Consider the following 16992-nt stretch of genomic DNA (forward strand, 5'->3'; position numbering starts at 1 on the left):
GCACAAGTAGTGGAGGAGCCTGGGATGGGGAGCAAAGGTATCCATTTCTGATTTGTCTCTGCCACCAACATCCCAGGTAGTCTTGGGAAATAGCCCTTTTCTTTCTGTCAAAATGACAGGATTGGCTGATGACATCTGTACCCCAGTGGCCTCCCTTACCCCATCTCCTGACCACAGGCTCATGCTTGGTTTATCGTTGCCCATAGCTATCAGTGTCAGCCTCCTCACTGCTTCTCACTGGTTCCCTGCACTCGACATCCCATTGATCAGCTCCAGAACTGATACCAAACCTGACAACCATTCTCAGTGCCCAGCTGAAGCCATCCCCAAACCAACACCCAGCTATGTGGGTGGGGGCAGATTTTCAGGGTACAGGGTCACTGTGGGCTGGGGTATAGTGAAAAAGAATGTGGAACAGGGCCCAGGCTCTCCCAGACTCAGCACAGTCATGGCCCAGCCTCAGAAGTCATTCTCTGAGGGGGTTGAGTGCTAAGTGACTTGGTTGGAGTCAGCCTAGGGCTCAAGGTATGAATAGAGTCAGGCTCTAACTATGCCTGGAGACAGGGTATAGCCATTCTTTCTCCAATATACAGCCATCCTTTCCAACCATCAGGCAGTTTCAGCCCCTCACATCAATCCGGGCACTTAAAGTGACTTCAGGATCCAAGTGTAGAAAGTTTTCTGTGATTATCCTTTATGTTCCTTTCCTTCATTCTGTATGTGACTCAAGGGCCAGAAATACTTCAGTAGATGTGACTAATGGTGTGATTTCAGGGATTCCAGCAAGCTGCTAGAAAACCACAAATGCTCCTTCCATCTGCCTAGTCAATACTGAAACCCCCCAATTAGAGATTCACTCATGTGGATTAGTTTTGGAAGCAGTGGGAAAATCACTGGACTAAGAGTCAATAGATTGGGAACCAAGTCTCATCTTTGCCACCCACTTGCAACCATATTACTTTTCTTTCCTGAGTCTCAATTTCTGTCTGTAAAATGGGAATGATAATGCCTACCTTTCAGGGTTGTTATCCAGATCGAGTGAGACATAATGTGTAATGCACTGGCACCTATTAAAGACTCCACAAACATGCCTCCCTAGTCTTCTGGGAAGAATCAAGTGGAGTTGGACTGTGCTATGCTGGAAGTCACCACCAAGTGGCAGCATGAGGTCCTAATAAAGAAGCACTTCGGTCAGTGATGTTTAAAGATGAATCTAGAGGGCAGTGAGCCCCTTGATCCGGAAAGTTAGTTACTGGAGACTGGAGAGCGCCCTGTCCTGCCTGGTGGAGAACAGCAAGGTCCTCTGCTGACGGAGACCAGACTGATGGCGCCTATGGAGTAGGACCCAATTCTCTCAGGGAAGTTGAGAAGACTAAGCCTTGCCCCTGCCTTTAAGAAGTTTGCAGTCTAGGGAGGAGGTGGGGGTCGGGGCAGATATGCATTTTGGACAAGCAATGGAGGGGCTGAAATGCTCTAACAAAGGGTTGTGGGAGCACCGTGTAGGGACACCCAGCCCACTCTCACCCAGTCAGTGAGAGTTCCCTGGGGTGGGGGTTGGGGGAAAGAGATCAAGCAGAAGGATGTCAGGAACAGCTGAAGGTAGTAGCTAAGGCTCTGCAGCCATGCAGAGAAAATTGGATCCCTCAGTGCAATTATCCAGAGATGACGTTGAATCCAGTGGATCCAGGGCTGTTATTGGTTCTGTGAGCTGGGAGAACTACCCCTCCCAATTTTCACTACTGATGAAATCCTGACCAGGCCATCCAAAGTCCACATTCCTATGGTTTCTATAAACTCCCCAACTTTCTCACGTCTCTTACCCGAGAGAGATGCATCATCTTCCATGGGACAGCGTGAAACCTCTCTTAGAAGTATCACTGTCTCCTCAATCCTGTCCCTGACTTTTCTAGTAAACAAGCACTTGGATGTTCTGTGGTGTTTCCTCCAACTTCAGTGACCACAGATCCCTTTATAGAGGAAAAAACACCAGGCGAGGATGCCAGTGCCCCTGCTCTGCCTTTCACTGTCTACCTGAGACTTTGGCACCATTCCTTTTTCTGTGCAGTGAGGAGTCTGGCCCAGGAAGTCTCAGAGGAAGCTCCCAATCTTAGTATCTATGGCCCATAGATGACATAGCACCACCTGCAGGGTGACCTTGGGACTGCTGTCAGCCTTGCCCTGGGGAGGGAGAATGTGAAGGATGTGACCCCTTCCTTCCAGGCTCAAAGGATATGACAAATGGGATAATTCTTTGGAAGTACTGTGCCCTTGGCACTCTGGGGGCTGCACGAAGCCAGATTCGCCAGAGCCTGGGCAGGCACCTGGCACCTGGCTACTTGAAGGACAGAACGCACGGAAGAGACGAAAATCATTTTGTGATCTCTCCCCAGCCGCCCTGGGACAGGAGGGTGCCTTTGCTCTTTGAGGCACCTCAGGACAGAGCCAGGGCCAGAGTGGGCAGGCTGCAGTGAGGCAGATTTCAGTCAGTGATGTTTAAAGAGGAACCCAGTTCCATTCACGAGGGTGAGCTCCCCGGCCCCCCTGCAGGTTAGTGAGTCAAGGCTGGACAGCTTCCTGTCTTGCGATGGTGAAGAGTGGAGCTCTCCACTGGCTGCTGGTAGGGAATGGTGAAGTAGCAGACCGGTACGTTCCATTCCTGACTATGTATGGCATTTGCCATGTTTAGAAACTGAATTCTGAATTTGTGTCTTTGCAGCCCCTTAGGGGTGTCGCTTTAATCTTGGTGTTTTCATAAATCAAGGTGCCTTACAATGGAGTCCACCTGCAGAGTTTTGGGTTCTCCCATGAGTCGCTATTTCTTTAGGGATAGTGCTCACGCCCCCAGTCCAGAGCTCTTGCCCTGTGCCAGTCAGCTTTCTGGAACCTGGACAAAGCTGTTACAGGCCTGTCTACTGAGTCCCCAGCTGCCTTTCGTTCTGAGGTGCAACTGGTTAAAGGGGCGGGGGTGGGGAAAGGTGTAAGTCAGATGCATTTGAAGGAAAGCAGCTTTGAAGTCCTGAGGCCATTATGTTAATAGCATTACTCAATTTCTGGAAGCAATCCTGATTAAATATTCATTGGCTTTGATTATACTGAAATTAGGGCTAAAGCGTGAAGTCAAATTGAGGGGAATAATGGCAGTGTAAATAATGCATGGCTTCTAAATTGAAAACACCAGCTTGTGCGGCCCCAGCTCTGCCCCCACCCTACTTGTCACTGTGCCATTTGTTTAGAAGGTGATTAATCCGACAGAGGCATCTCTTACCAGCTGGGGAACCAGGAATTGGAAGGATCTCAGCATTCTTTGAGGCCTCATGCAGGAAAATTGAAGCAGACACCTTGCAGCTGGGGAGTTTCTTTAGGTCAGGGACCTGGAAGCTTAGAATCTTGCTGAAACCCCACCACAGAGTCCTGTATTCTGAGTGACACAGTCACGGACTCTTAGAATAACAGCATCTCATATTGCTGATTCTCCCACAGTCTAATTGTTGAACGGAAAAGAGCAAGTGGCTGAGGGAGGGAGGTAGCAGTGAGGAGGGACTATTAGAATAACCAGGTGAGACTTTCTTCAAATGATTGGGGTAGAGAGGTAAACTGGCAATTGTAAAAGAGTAGGATGAATGCTGTTCAGAGGATGTGCAAGCTGCTGTTGTAGGAATCCAAAGAAAGAATTTCACCAGGCAGAGGGGAACAGAGGGTTAGGGCAAGGGAGATGAGTGCCGAAAGTTTCAAGAGGGCTTGCTAGATGAGGTCTTCTCTTTCTCTGGACCACTAGAACCTAAAAAGTAACAGTTGGGTAAATGCTGAAGGACTAAAAGGATGAATGGATGCCTAAGCATGGTGTCAGGGAGGAGGGAGGGTTTCCTTGGTAGAGGAAATCTGTCATTCTGAGAAATGCAAAATGACCATCACAAGTAGCTACAAAGCTACAAGGCCCCAGTTGCACTAATGTACTGTGGGCCGGACGCTGTGCCCAGTGCCATGTCTGCAGTCATCATCTCATTTTATTTCCCTCAGTAATCCTACCGAGAAGCATGATTAGTATCCCCATTTAACACTCAAGAAACTCCACACTTAAAGAAGTTCATTTGTCCAAGACCACACACAGCTAGTGAGAGGTAAAGCTGGTATCCAAACCTCCTCTCAGAGGTTCTGCATCTCCAGTGATAGCTATTCAGGCTGTCTTGATCTCTCTGTCTTTCCTGCCTGCTTCCCCACTCCTCCCCTCCCACCCCAGCCCCACACCCCCACCCCATCCTTTCTCATCTACCACTTTCCTTGTGGCTTTAGGATTCCTAAAACAGGCTGGGTGGTGCTCAATTGTGTGCTGGGGTTTTAGGTAACAACTACATACTTTAGCATATAATGAATCCTCAGGTCTACACATCCACAAACGCTGCCACACCCCAAACCACAAGGCTCTACCTAATTTTTTTTTAATTGAGTAGGTATTCCAGACCTAGGGATAAAAGCAGGTCAGAGGACAGAACAGGTGTAAAGGTGGAGTTTAAGAAGACCCTGGCTTACCAGGATGAGGGAGGTTGGCATGGCTCATGCAGGTCAGGGGTGAGTCAGATTCCAGTGACGTCATCGAGCACCTGGCAGGAGAGTGATTCCAGCAAGCTGTCTCTCACTTTCTATCGCAGCGGAAAGCCGGAAAGCTGCTGGAGAAACCGCTCCCTTTCAGCTTTCCTGCGGACTTGAATGGGAGGGTTCTGTTTTGTGCTGTGGAGGCCGTGGCAGAGCTGCAAAGACACAGAAATGGATTTCACTGGACGTGGCCTCCTTGGCAGGCCGCTCAAGGAAGATGAGCAAAAGGCTGCTCTAGGGAGATGAGCAGTGTGCGTGCAAAAGACATGTCAAGCACAGTGTCACCTTCCAGCAAGATGCAGGGACAACTTCAGGAGATCTTCCTGAAGGTTCCGCTTGGAGCGCGTCTTACCTGTCTACGTGCACACAGGCCACCAGGAAATTTGCTTTTGTGGAACCAACCGGCAGGCCAACGCAGAGTCAGCCTGGTTAAATGGGCTCTATGCTTGGGGAAGCAGACTGGCCCAGGAGTTAAGGACTCCAGGATGGATTCACAATTCTTCCAACCACTATTTTGAACAGCCCCAACAAGAATTTAACTCTTGTTTAGCCCAGTTTCCTCTGTGTAAAGTTGGAGATGAGATTGCATTAAATATCTTTTCCAATGTGAACAGTCTTCACATACAATTCCTTTCCCGGGAAATACTCATTGGGTACTTAATCTATGCCTGGCCCTGTCCTGGACCACAGAAGGGTCAGTTGGCCTGCTGGGGTGGTTAAAACAAGAACAGACATATTAGCACTAGGGAAGGAATAAAGAGCTTCAACTATGCAAAGAAATGAGTGAATACCTCTGCTGTGCTGCACCAACAGTGTAAGCTCTGAAGTCAGACTGCCTGGGTCCAGTCCTAGATCTTCCTTTTGCCAGCTCAGTGGTCATGAACAAATTACTTTGCCTCTCTGGGCCTCAGTTTTTGTTTTGGTTTGGTTTGATTTTCCTCTGTAAAATGGTGATAATAAGAGTTCTCACCTCACGGGATTAAATGATTTAATCCAAATGAAAACCTAAGACAGTGCCTGGCATATAGTAAGTACTCAATAAGTGTCAGCTGATATCGAGGCTTTTAAGGGTTTCTTGCCTGTGTACTATTATCCCTCCTAACTAATTTCCCTGAATAAGAAGGAGAGAAAGAGAAACTGGAAGGAGGGAGCAAAAAAGCCAGAAGGGTGGTTATTAACCTGTATCGGATAGCCACCATGTGCTGGGCCCTATAACATACACACCAGTTCATTTGATTTCCCGAATCATCTCATGAAAAAAAGGGGGTCACGTGTATAGACAAACCAGCCACAGCTGAGGCCCAGGCCTGCAGAAGATCTCATCTCATTCCGCCTGTGGGTAGAGTCAGGATTTAGATCCAGTTCTGTTGAACCTGGAGAGAGGTCATGGTTGTATTGGCAAAACAATGTTTATCCCCTTATGGAACTATAAGGGGTGACGAGCCCACGCTTCCTCTCTCAGGCTCCTCGCATTGCTCTCTGTGTGGGTGACTCGACAGACAGCCATTCAAAGCTTTCCCAACTCCCCCAGTGTTACCTGCAGGTCCCCAGTGGGAGGCGGGGATGGCAGGCTTCCAGTGCTCCCCAGCACGCCGCCCCCAGTACTGGTGGTGAAATCTGTCAGTGCCTCTTTAGAGCCCTTAATTAACTGGACTCCAGGATTGGTTGTGTTTCACTCTTTCTGAAATCACTTCTTTTTTATTTTTTATGTTTTGCCCTTCCCGTTGTTTGCTGTCATGCTGTCGTATCAGGGACTTGGTGATTGGTCTCCCATCCCCTTCCCCCATCTGTCTACTGCCTGTCTTCTTCCTCCCTCTTTGTCTTTTGATGGGAGGGAGGTAACAATCTAATTAGAAAAACCTTTGTAAACAACTGGTTTTGCAATAAAACTTCAGATTCCCCCTCACCAGAAATTAATAGAAGAGAGAAATTGTGGACTCTGATGAGACAAGGGTCAGAGAAAGTTTCCCAAAGGAAGAAAGACCCAAGTTGGGCAGGATGGAGAAGATTAGGCCAAGCCGAGGATGAGAGATCCAGCATGAGGCATAGCAGAAACAAAGGCACAGAGGTGGAAAAACATAGGTTCATCTGGGGCTAAGAAAGAAGATTCTTCTGACACTTGGCTTCCTTACAGAATTGATATTTTAGTTTCCTTAGCTGCTCAAGAAAATACCATGCAATGGGTTGACTTAACCATGGAAATTTATGAGCTCATGGTTTTGAGGCTAGGAAAAAGTCCAAATCAAGGCATCCTCAAGATGGTGCTTTTTTTCTGAAGACTGGTGTTCTGTCTGCCAGTGATGCTTGAGCCTGGACTCTTTTTTCACATGGCAATGCACATGGCAGCCTCTCCTGGCCTCTCCCTTCTCTTGCAGGTTCTGTTGACCTTCAGCTCTTGCTGCTAGCAGCTTTCTACCTAGCTGTCTGAATTTCATTCTGCTTCTAAAGGACCCCATTAATAGGATTAGGACCCATCCTAATTGAGTTGGTCCTTACCTTAACTGAAGTAACCTCATCAAAGGTTCTACTTACAATGGGTTCACATCCACAGGAATGGAATCAGTCTAAGAACATGTTTTCCGGAGTATATCACTCCAAATCACCACAACTGGTATTCTGGAAGAAGCAGGGGGAGAAGGAGGTTGGGTTCCAGTGCTGACTCAACTGTGTGACCTTAGGCAGCTTGCCTCCCCTCTCTGATCCTAAGTTTCCTCTTTTGTAAAATGAGTCTCTCTCACAGAATTGGTGTGAAGACACACAAGTATGAGGGTACTTTTTACACCATTGGGTGCTGAGTAAGTTAGGAAGATGATCATGGCTGTTGGAATGAAATTGTGCAAAACCAAGGGAGAAGTTAACTTAATGGGCCTCAGGCCCAACTTCTCCCCTATGTGACTCTCAATTCCATCCAAGCCAGACTCCTCCCTAAGCAAAGCATTTACATACTCAACTCTGTTTTTTCTCATGGTGTTACTTATACCTGCAGTGCCTTCTACCTTTTCTCTGCCTTGCTGAATGCTCTCCCTTCTTGAAGAACTGCTTCCTTCCAAAAGCCTTCCTAATTATGGTAACCCTACTCTGTCTAATAGCACATGAAAGCACTTGCAATGTGATCAGCCCTTTTTAGAATGTGCTGTAAGTGTAAAATATACTAGATTTCATGCTTAGTATGAAAAAATATAAAACATCTCAACAGTTTTTAATTTTGATTGCATATTGAAATAATATTTTGCATATGAGTTAAATAAAGTATAAGTAAAACTAATTTTACCTATTTCTCATTACTTTTTTAAATGTGGCTATTAGAAAATGTAAAATTACTATGGCTCACATTTCTAGCATGCATGATATTTCTAATGGATAGTCTAGTTGTAACCTCTTTACTCACTCTCCTACCTGATCAGTATACATTTAAATACTTGATTATGTTCAAGTGACACTTCATTATTTATTATTCTATTTTGTTTTCTTTTATATGTATAGAGCAAATTCTTATATATGATTTGCCACTAACTTTGTGTGTGTGACTCAGCAAGACTCAGCTTTCCCTGGGAATCAATTTTCTCACCTGGAAAAGGAGATTGAACTCGCTCGTCTCCAGTGGTCTTTCTCTGACATCTGATGACTAATTAATGAATCCTGATCTTTCCCCTGTGCCACCATTTCTAGGTAGATTACACAAATAAACTGAGACTCTCTGTCCCCTCCTTCTTATCCCAGGGGTGCTTGGAAATTCACAGACTCAAGCTTGACCTTCTGACTCAGTAGGTGCCCGATGCTCATGACCCTCAAATGCTATGGAAACAGCGTAAGTCTTGGTGGCCCCCTTCATTCACCAAGCAGCAGCTCACTCATCTAGGAAACAGCCACTGAGCTCTGAGTCTGGACCAGGTGCTGGAGCTCAGTGACACATGGACAGACCTGCTGCCCTCCTTGTATTTAAGGTGTCGGCAGTGTCATGGGAGCCCTACCATCCACCCTCAGCAACAACAAAGAGTTAAAACACTGCAGAGTCCATGAAGCCTCAAAGAGAGGAAGTTCAGGATCTCTGAGAGGCCAGAGGGAACAGGGAGTGGCTCCCGGGCTTCACAGAACTGGTGTTGCCTCCCCACCACAAAAGGAGTGATCTTTATAAAAGAAAGATCAGCCCCTCAACCCCTCAAATCATAGGCAGCATCATCCCAGCTCATGCATTGCGTTTACGAAAAAGAAAGTTATGCCCCATCTCCCAGCTGCTGTGAGTGTTGGCTGGCCCTCGTCTGGGGAAATGCTCTAGCCCTAGTCCTAGTACCCGAGAAATATGTGTTAAAAGAGAGAAGGAGGGAAAAAAGGAAGAAAGAAGGAGCTAGAAAGGGAGAAAGGAAGAAGGGAAGGAAAGAAGAGAGAAAGGAGGGAGGGAAGAAAGGAGAAAGGACAGGGAAGAAAGGAGAAAGGACAGGGAAGAAAGGAGAAAGGACAGGGAAGAAAGGAGAAAGGACAGGGAAGAAAGGCAGGCAGTTAGAAGGGAGGAAAGGAGGGAAGAATATGAAGCCTAAGGTAACTTAAGTGCCAAAATGAGAGAGATGCAGCAGGAACCGGAAGGCCTCTCTGACCCCAATCCCCACCCCCAACCTGGTTGATCTCTGCTTAATGCGATGGTAGCAATTTGCTCTTGTTTTTCACAGCTCTCATCATGATTTATAACTCTTAGGAGGCTCATCAGAGTATAGTGTTAGTGAAATAGTTGAAGTCAGACTCCCCTGGTTCAGTTGTCCACCTAACACTTACTGAGTGCCCCCGGGCATGTTACCTCACTTGCCTCAGTGTCCTCATCTGTAAAATGGGCTACTGTGAAGACAATCTGAGGTGACCATGTAAACTGTATACCACTGGTCATGTAGTGAGTGCTCACTAGATGTTAGCTATTAACATATTTATTGTTGTGATTATTAGATTCTCTTCCCCACTGGACTGTAGTTTCTATGAGGACAGGGACTTTATTATTCATTTCACTTACCAATGTGTCCCTGGAACCTGGCATACGATGTGCACTCAGGAACAGGTTGTTAAAAAAATGAATGAATGAACAGAAGACAGGAAAAATGAATGAATGAACAGAATATGGGTCATTCAGGCCTGAGGTGATCAGGATGGGCTTCGTGAATATGGCATCCTTCTCACTGTCTGCCTTATCTTGCAGCTATCTGGTCCCATATCCTTCCTGAGTTAATATATATTGTCAGGCTTCCTTTTTACAAGGACTCCATGATGAGGGGCAGAGGATCCCCATGTTTCTGAGCAGAGATATCCATTGCCTGATGGGAGCAAAGCTCGGTCTGAGGCCAATGGCAAAAACTTTCATTCCTTCCCATTCGTGCCCCGTCTCCCCACAATGCACATACTCACTGTCCCTCTTGTGACTCCATCCCCTTGATCAAAGCAGAGCGATGCCTTTAGCATCCCTACTTAGATCAGCAAAGCTCTTCCTCAGCCCACAGGGCCTCTTCTATCAACCTACCCCAGAACCTCCTTTCTCTCTTTTGTGTCCAAACTGAGCCAACTCCCTTGGTCCCAGAAATGCCCATTTCTTTGTTTAAAGCACTGACAGCTTCTCAGCAACGTCAGGTCAGTCCTGCCATGTCAGCAAAGTGAACACAGGGTGTCTTCTAATATGGAGGAATCGGTGTCCCTGGAAGGCCCAGGGGTCCATCACATCACGGTCTAATTTCTGACAAGGTAGAATCTGTTCTGATTGAATAGAGCATCCCCTTCTGCAACAAACCCTCAGCAATGAACCTGGAAGCTGGGCCTCAAAGATAGGCAGATCCTAGAGGGATGGCACAGAGAGAGGAATTCTGGACCCAGTGTGTTAGAGAAAGGGTGGAGAAGGGAGTAGACCACAGAGAGGCCAAGAGTGTGGGAAGCAGGAGGAAGGGGAAGCCTGAAAACTTAGGTGGGTTTGAAAATGGAGAGGACTCCAAAAGAATAGCATACCTCTAGGACCTGCCCAGGCTGAGTGGGGTGAGGAACCCTCATCTCAAGAGTCTTTTCTAAACAGGTGGATGCCCTTGTGACCATCTGAGCCAGCCTATGAGTGTAGTGGCATGAATGCCTCCTAGCTCCCTCCCACCCTCCTTCCCTCCTTCTTCCTTCCTTCCTTCCTCCTTCCTTCCCTCTCTTCCTTCCTCCCTTCTTTTCCTTCCTTCCTTTCTACTTCTCTCTTTCTCTTCCCTTGACCAATATTCATTCAGTGCTTAGTCTTCTGAGTGCTGGGGATATAGCAGTGAATAAAAATGACAAAACCTCTGCCTTTATGAAGCTCACAGTCTAGTGGGAGAGAAGGGAAGAAAAGGAACAAATGTATACACTCCAGTAGGTAATGGGTGCTAGACAGACAAAGAGAGTAAAGGAAATAGGTTCAGAAAAGGACTAGTATTCTGCAGAGGGTGACCAGGGAAGGCCTCCACTGTGAGATGACATGAGCAGAGGCCTCAGAGAAGCCAGGAAGCCAACCATAGCCAGCCTAGGCCAAGGGCTGTCCGCAGGTGCTGTGCTGTGTGAGGGGCTGCCACAGATGCCACCTAATAATCCCCAGAAGCTCCCTGTGAGGGCAGAGACAGCAGACAGCATTAGTACCCTATCTTATGGAGGAAAGTGAGGCTCAGAGAGGTGAAGAAATGGACTCAAGATCACACAGTGGCACTCAGCAGATCTGGGTTTCAAGCCCCAGTCAGTGGACTCTTTCACTATAGCGTGGCCACCCTGATTTGAAATTACAAGACCAGACCAGGGATGTTTCATGTGCATGGATGGTCTCTCTTCTCACTGCCTCCCTCCATCAGAGCTGGGGTGTGACTGGGATATTGCTGAGAAGAAGCAACTGCATCAGCCCACTTCCGGAGTTCCACTATGGGGTTGTGGAGGCACACGCCTGCTGATGAGCGCACACCGGACCCATCCTCTCCCACCTCTCTTCCCCATAAGCACTGCTCTGTCCCAAGCCTGACCGACTCTGGTCACCCATTTAACTTTTTAATTGAAATCAGTGGTTTGGCAGCCCCTGGCCTTTCCTGTGCTCACCCCCTTCTCTCTCTAGTCTCCTCCCCCCTTTCTGTTTTCCTCTGTGTGCCTTTGTGCACGTCTCTCACCTGCTCCAAATTTGACTGTTTTCTGCCTTTTCTTTGGATCTGTGTCTGTCCCTGTCTCCAGAAGGGTCTCCCTACCTCTGTTAGCCCCTTACCAGACCCTCTCCCTGGTCTACACCCACTACCTACAGTCCCCTGTCCCCTTTGAGTTGCCCTCCCCACTCCCAACCCCAACTCTCTGAGCTGTGCAGGCAACACTGACATAACAGGCCACACTGACAACCAAAGGCATCTCATGTCTGGTGTGAGCACTCATCCCTACGGCAGGTCTGCCAACTGCAGATGGGCAAGGGGCTGGCCTTGCTCCCCAGGCAAGGGTCCCCTTGAGGGCATGTGGCAAAGTCCAAAGGCCATGACATGGGGTCTGAGCACTGACCAGGCCCTCAGAGTTTGACCCCTCAGTGGAGGGTTAGGTGAGGACACTGAGATTTAAAGGGGGGAAATGACTCCACCAAGAACAAACAATGAATCAGTGGCAGAGCCCAGGGTCTCTCTGGGGCCATATGTACCAGATGCAGCATGCCTGCAAGTCCCTGTCAGCATTCCATGGGGGCTGTGTGTGGACAGAAGGAGCTGCCTTGTGCCAGCCTTTGTTCTTCCCTCCCTCTCTCCTTTCCTTCCTTCTTTTTTTTCTCCCGTCTTCCTTCCTGCCATCCTTCTATTCATTCAACACATCTTTATTGAGCACCTACTATGTGCCAGGCTTATTTTAAATGCAATTGAGCAAGACCAAGTGCACAGTGCATCAATTTAATGGAGGATGAAATAATTAAATAACGATTCAGTACGATCATGTTACCATAGAGAAAGTAAGCCTTGCGTGGGCTGTGGGAATTCAGAATGAGAACTAAGGTCAGGGGAAGGAGGCTAAAGTGTGGCTTCCTGAAGGAGGCAACAACTAAGCTAAGACACTGTGCTAGTTAGATTCAGTTGTCAACTTGGCCAGGTGAAGGTGCCTAGTTCTATTGCTATGTACATGAGCCGATGGCACGGGACCCTCATCTGTTACTGATTACATGTGCAGTTGGTTAGGAGGCGTGCCTGCTGCAATGAATGATGTTTGATTTAATTGGCTGGTGCTTAAATGAGAGAGCTCAATATAGCACAGCCCAACCAGCTCAGCATACCTCATCTCAGCACTGGCAGCTTAGCCCAGGCCTTTGGAGATGCAGAAAGGAATCACCCAGAGAAAGTTGTTGGAACCCAGAAGCCTGGAGAAAAGGCCAGCAGAGACCATCCTGTGCCTTCCCATGTAAGAAAGAACCTCAGTTGAAAGTTGGCTGCCTTTGCTCTGAAGAACTAACTAAATAAATCCCCTTTTATTAAAAACCAATCCATCTCTGGTACGTTGCATTCCGGCAGCGAGCAACCTTGAACAGACATGAACAATGAGGAGATCCTGGCTGTGTAATTAATAAGCTGTAGGGTTCCCCTTTCTGATCCTCAGGTTTGCCTTCTATAAAATGGGGATGGAGGTGACCACATCATAAAGATTTTTAGAAGATGAACTAATTAAAGTCACTCAACCTTTCTGAGCCCCAGTTTCCTCATCTCTAAAATGGGAAAGCAACAAGCCTATTTTAAAGGGCTTCTGTGAGATGCAGAGGTGGTTAAGATATACCAGCTCTGAGTTCATGGGAAGAGGGTTCTTATTTATTAATTTTTTTAAAATTTATTTTCCTGCTTCCTGAATGGGGAAAGGAAACACCATTCATTTACTGAGAATCTCCTGTGTACCAGTCCCCAGCTAGATGTGTTATATACCTTCTCATTTTAATCCTCATAAAAGCCCTCCAAGGTAGTATTTCTATATCTTAATTGAAAGATGCAGAAATAAACCCAGAGAAGTAAAATAATTTTTCAACAGTTGCACAGCCAGGAGTAAGTCCTGTTAGTGTTCCATTCCTGGTGATAGGAAGAGGAGCGGGATTAACCCTCCTGTCTGCTGAGACCCCACAGCATCTTATTTTGACAAAGCTAGATGCTGAGATGAGTCTTGGAGTCACAGCCTCCTTGAGTATCACAGGAGGTTGCTGAGAGATCTTCTCTACTCCTTTAAAATAAAGAAGGGAAAAGAGAGACACGAAGAATGAGTCATTATCACACTATGAGATGGTAACAATATGTCTTTAAGATTTTTCAGAACTCCACACTTTAAAACAGAAAAATGTATCAGGCCCATTAAATTTTTTTGTTGTTTTGCTGTAAAAGATTAAAATTACTATTAAAAATTAGTTTCCAATACTTAGAAATTAGAGATTTCATAGAAAAATTAAGAATTCCAGCATCTCTTGAACTGCTATGAAAGGATCACAGAACTTGGAATCTAATTCCTTCCTGGCAACAATTGGCAGGAGCTGAGGACAGCTACACCTTTTAGACTGGGTGTGCACTCCAATTTGCCATAGTCTCTATCACAACCTGTTTACTCACATATCAGCTTCAATTATTTACACTCCCTGCTCCCCATGGTAGGTGGTTGTATTCACAAAGCGCTTTCATGTACCTTAGGATGGAGAACTGGAACCAGGTCCCCTGCAGGCTGCTACATGCAGACATTTCCGAAGGAAATAGAGGTTGACTAGGCCCCAGGTTGATTTCCTAAAGCCTAACACTGAAGTCGTTCTTCCTGGACTCTCTCTTTTCCTATTTTCCATTGATAAAAATCCCTGAGTTCCTTTTCTGATAGGTATGGTTATATGGAGAAAAACATGTCTCTCTTCTCGGTTTAACTCTGATATCTGGGGACCTTCTAGGCCACCATCTTTAAGCCAATAGATGAATGTTGCCTTTTCACATTAGGCCAAAGTGCCACCTACATTAAGTTACTTGTCCACTTCTTCCTCCAGGTCCAACAGAGAGCCAAACAAGCAGGGTCCTCCTCTGAACTCTAATCCTCACATTACATTCCCCAACTTAGGGAAGGCTTAATCTGATGTCTGAGTGAAAGGTCAGCCCTGACATCCACTGAGTCTGGGATCTGGACTCAGCCTGCAGCTTTAACTGGGTTCTGGTTGTGGCTATGGGCAGGAGGGTATTTTGATTTTCTCTTTGTCTCATTTTTCCTTTTCTCTTCTGTTCCTTCCCCTTTGGACTATGCTCAAATGGAGGCCTTAGCTCTCTCCTCCTGGCAGGTCTTCTCTTGGCCACCAACCAGGTCCTCGCAGACACTGCTCAGCAAAAGGAGCCAACCTCATTGGGAAGCCTTTAGGGAGGCCAAAAAGCACTTTTCAGTGGGGCTGACACAGATGGGAAGCAACCCGTGAGTCTTCAACTGAAGTCAGGATAACAGCCCTTTGGCAGGGGAGGAAAATCCATCCTCCGCCGCCCCCCATCTCTTCCCAGGGTGTGAACACCAGGTCTCTGGAACCGCTTACCCACAGTCTTGGCAGATATACTCTGAATCCCTGCAGAAATGGAGAAGTGATTCTTCTCTGTGCACAATTTCCTGCGTGCTATTAGGATGTCACAGTACTTCCAACAAACGCTTCCGTATTTAAATTTCAGAATGTTGTCTCAATACTGGAAGAATGGGTTAAGCCATCTTCCTCATTCATTCCCCCAATGTAACAAAGTAGAAAGTAATTACATCCAATGGTTTTGACAAATCAGCTGTGGACTAGTTTATAATTACAGAGCTAATGCTTTGTGGCTCATCAATAAGCTCTGACCTCACCTTTTGATCAGTGGTTCAAGTTCTGATAACCTAATGTTTTTACTTGTTCATGGAGCCCGATATCCAAGAATTAGGACGGCCCCAGAGGATATCAAGTCCAGCCCTCTTCCCAGACCTCTCTATGACATCAACCTTGCATCAATATCCCCTGGATAAAAGTTGTTGAAGAGAAAAACTTTGAACACTCTTCTTGGTTATGCTTTTGGCCTTATACCAAATACTTCCCCTGGTTCTGATTCTGTCAAGTTGATTGGTAGGGAGAAGATAGGGGTCAACTCTGATTTTGAATGAGACTCTGTAAGGAGTGTATGTATGGTCACCGCAGTTGAAGGCTGAGAAGTTCTGGTGTCCAGGTCTTCTGTGTTAAGTCTTCAGAAGGTCTTGTTGTCTGATTTAGAATGGGATTCTTCTGGGAAGGAAGCTGAGTTTCTCTCAGGAGCAGAAGTGTATCCTCTGGCATTGCCTTAGCAAGATGCCATTGAGGGCAGGAAGGAAAGCTTCTTGGTTTGGGCAAGCACATGGAAGCCCTTAGGACTCTGCTAATACTTGAATGCAGAGCCTTAGCACCCTCCATTATAGCCATCAGCCTCATAGGTGGGGAAACTGAAGTTGAGTGACTCATCCAAGGTTTCACAGAAATGGCAGGGCTGAGACTTGAACTCCAAGCCCATGCATCCAAGCCCACTGCTCCTTCTCCTGCTCTATACTCTAGCTTTCAGTTTTAAAGCATCTGTTGGAGAGTATAACATCCTGCTTTGCCTGGATGTAATGTTTCTCTCATCTGTAAACCTCTTTATGCTTCCTCAAACCTTGTCACATATATTATCTTGCTGCATTTCCCAACAGCTCTATTAAATGACATAGGCAAGTGTTACAATCTCCATTTCCCATGTGATAAAACTGAAACTCAGAAGAATTATAAGACTGGCCAAAATTTGTGCAGCTAAGCAGAAAAGGGAGATAAGATGTGACACATACTTAGTCCTTGCCAGGTGTGCCATACCTGTATCATCTCCTTTCAGATATGCCCGTGTTAACAACCTGTGCATCAAACATAGTGCTTTCCTCTTTTACAGATGAGAAAATTGAGAGCATCTTTCCCAAGGTCGCAGAGGCAGGGGAAAGAGTCCAGCACCAAAGCCTAAGCTCCTGCCCCTCTATCGCCCGTATCACCTCACCAAATCTCCTGACCATAAATTTTCCCCTCAGTTAAACTATCCTCATCTTTCAGCAGACCTACATGAACTGGGAGGTGACTCACTCCTCAAGGCCCCACCCCTCAGCTGAGAGCCTCCGTCCCAGGACTGGCGATGTTGGGATAGTTGAGAGGCCTGGCAGGAATCCAGGGGATTCCTGGGAGTGGAAATCGGGGAGATCAGCGTCAGCCTGGACTGATTACTTGAAGGAGTTTGGAGGTCACCTCCAGCCTACTTGTTTCTGGTGGAGCTCACCAGGGAAGCCTGCATCCTGACAGCTGGCAGCCACTGAGAACCCCGAAGCCCTATGGCACTGCCACTGTAGATGGAGCAGATCCCCCAACAAGAGCATTTGAGGCTGACGCTCAGTATCCCTATAGGTGAGCCAAAAACTTGAGAACAGAAA

The 16992-nt window shown here is 46.8% G+C and overlaps 1 protein-coding gene across 3 annotated transcripts in view; it reads left to right on the top strand.

Annotated features, from left to right (window-relative positions):
• LOC143674264 (BEN domain-containing protein 5) overlaps positions 1–16992 on the top strand; it is a 1810590-nt gene that overhangs the window by 1595975 nt on the left and 197623 nt on the right. The gene's annotated exons all lie outside the window — the stretch shown is intronic.

This window comes from Tamandua tetradactyla, chromosome 2 (genome assembly GCF_023851605.1).
Source record: "Tamandua tetradactyla isolate mTamTet1 chromosome 2, mTamTet1.pri, whole genome shotgun sequence".
NCBI lineage: Eukaryota > Metazoa > Chordata > Mammalia > Pilosa > Myrmecophagidae > Tamandua > Tamandua tetradactyla.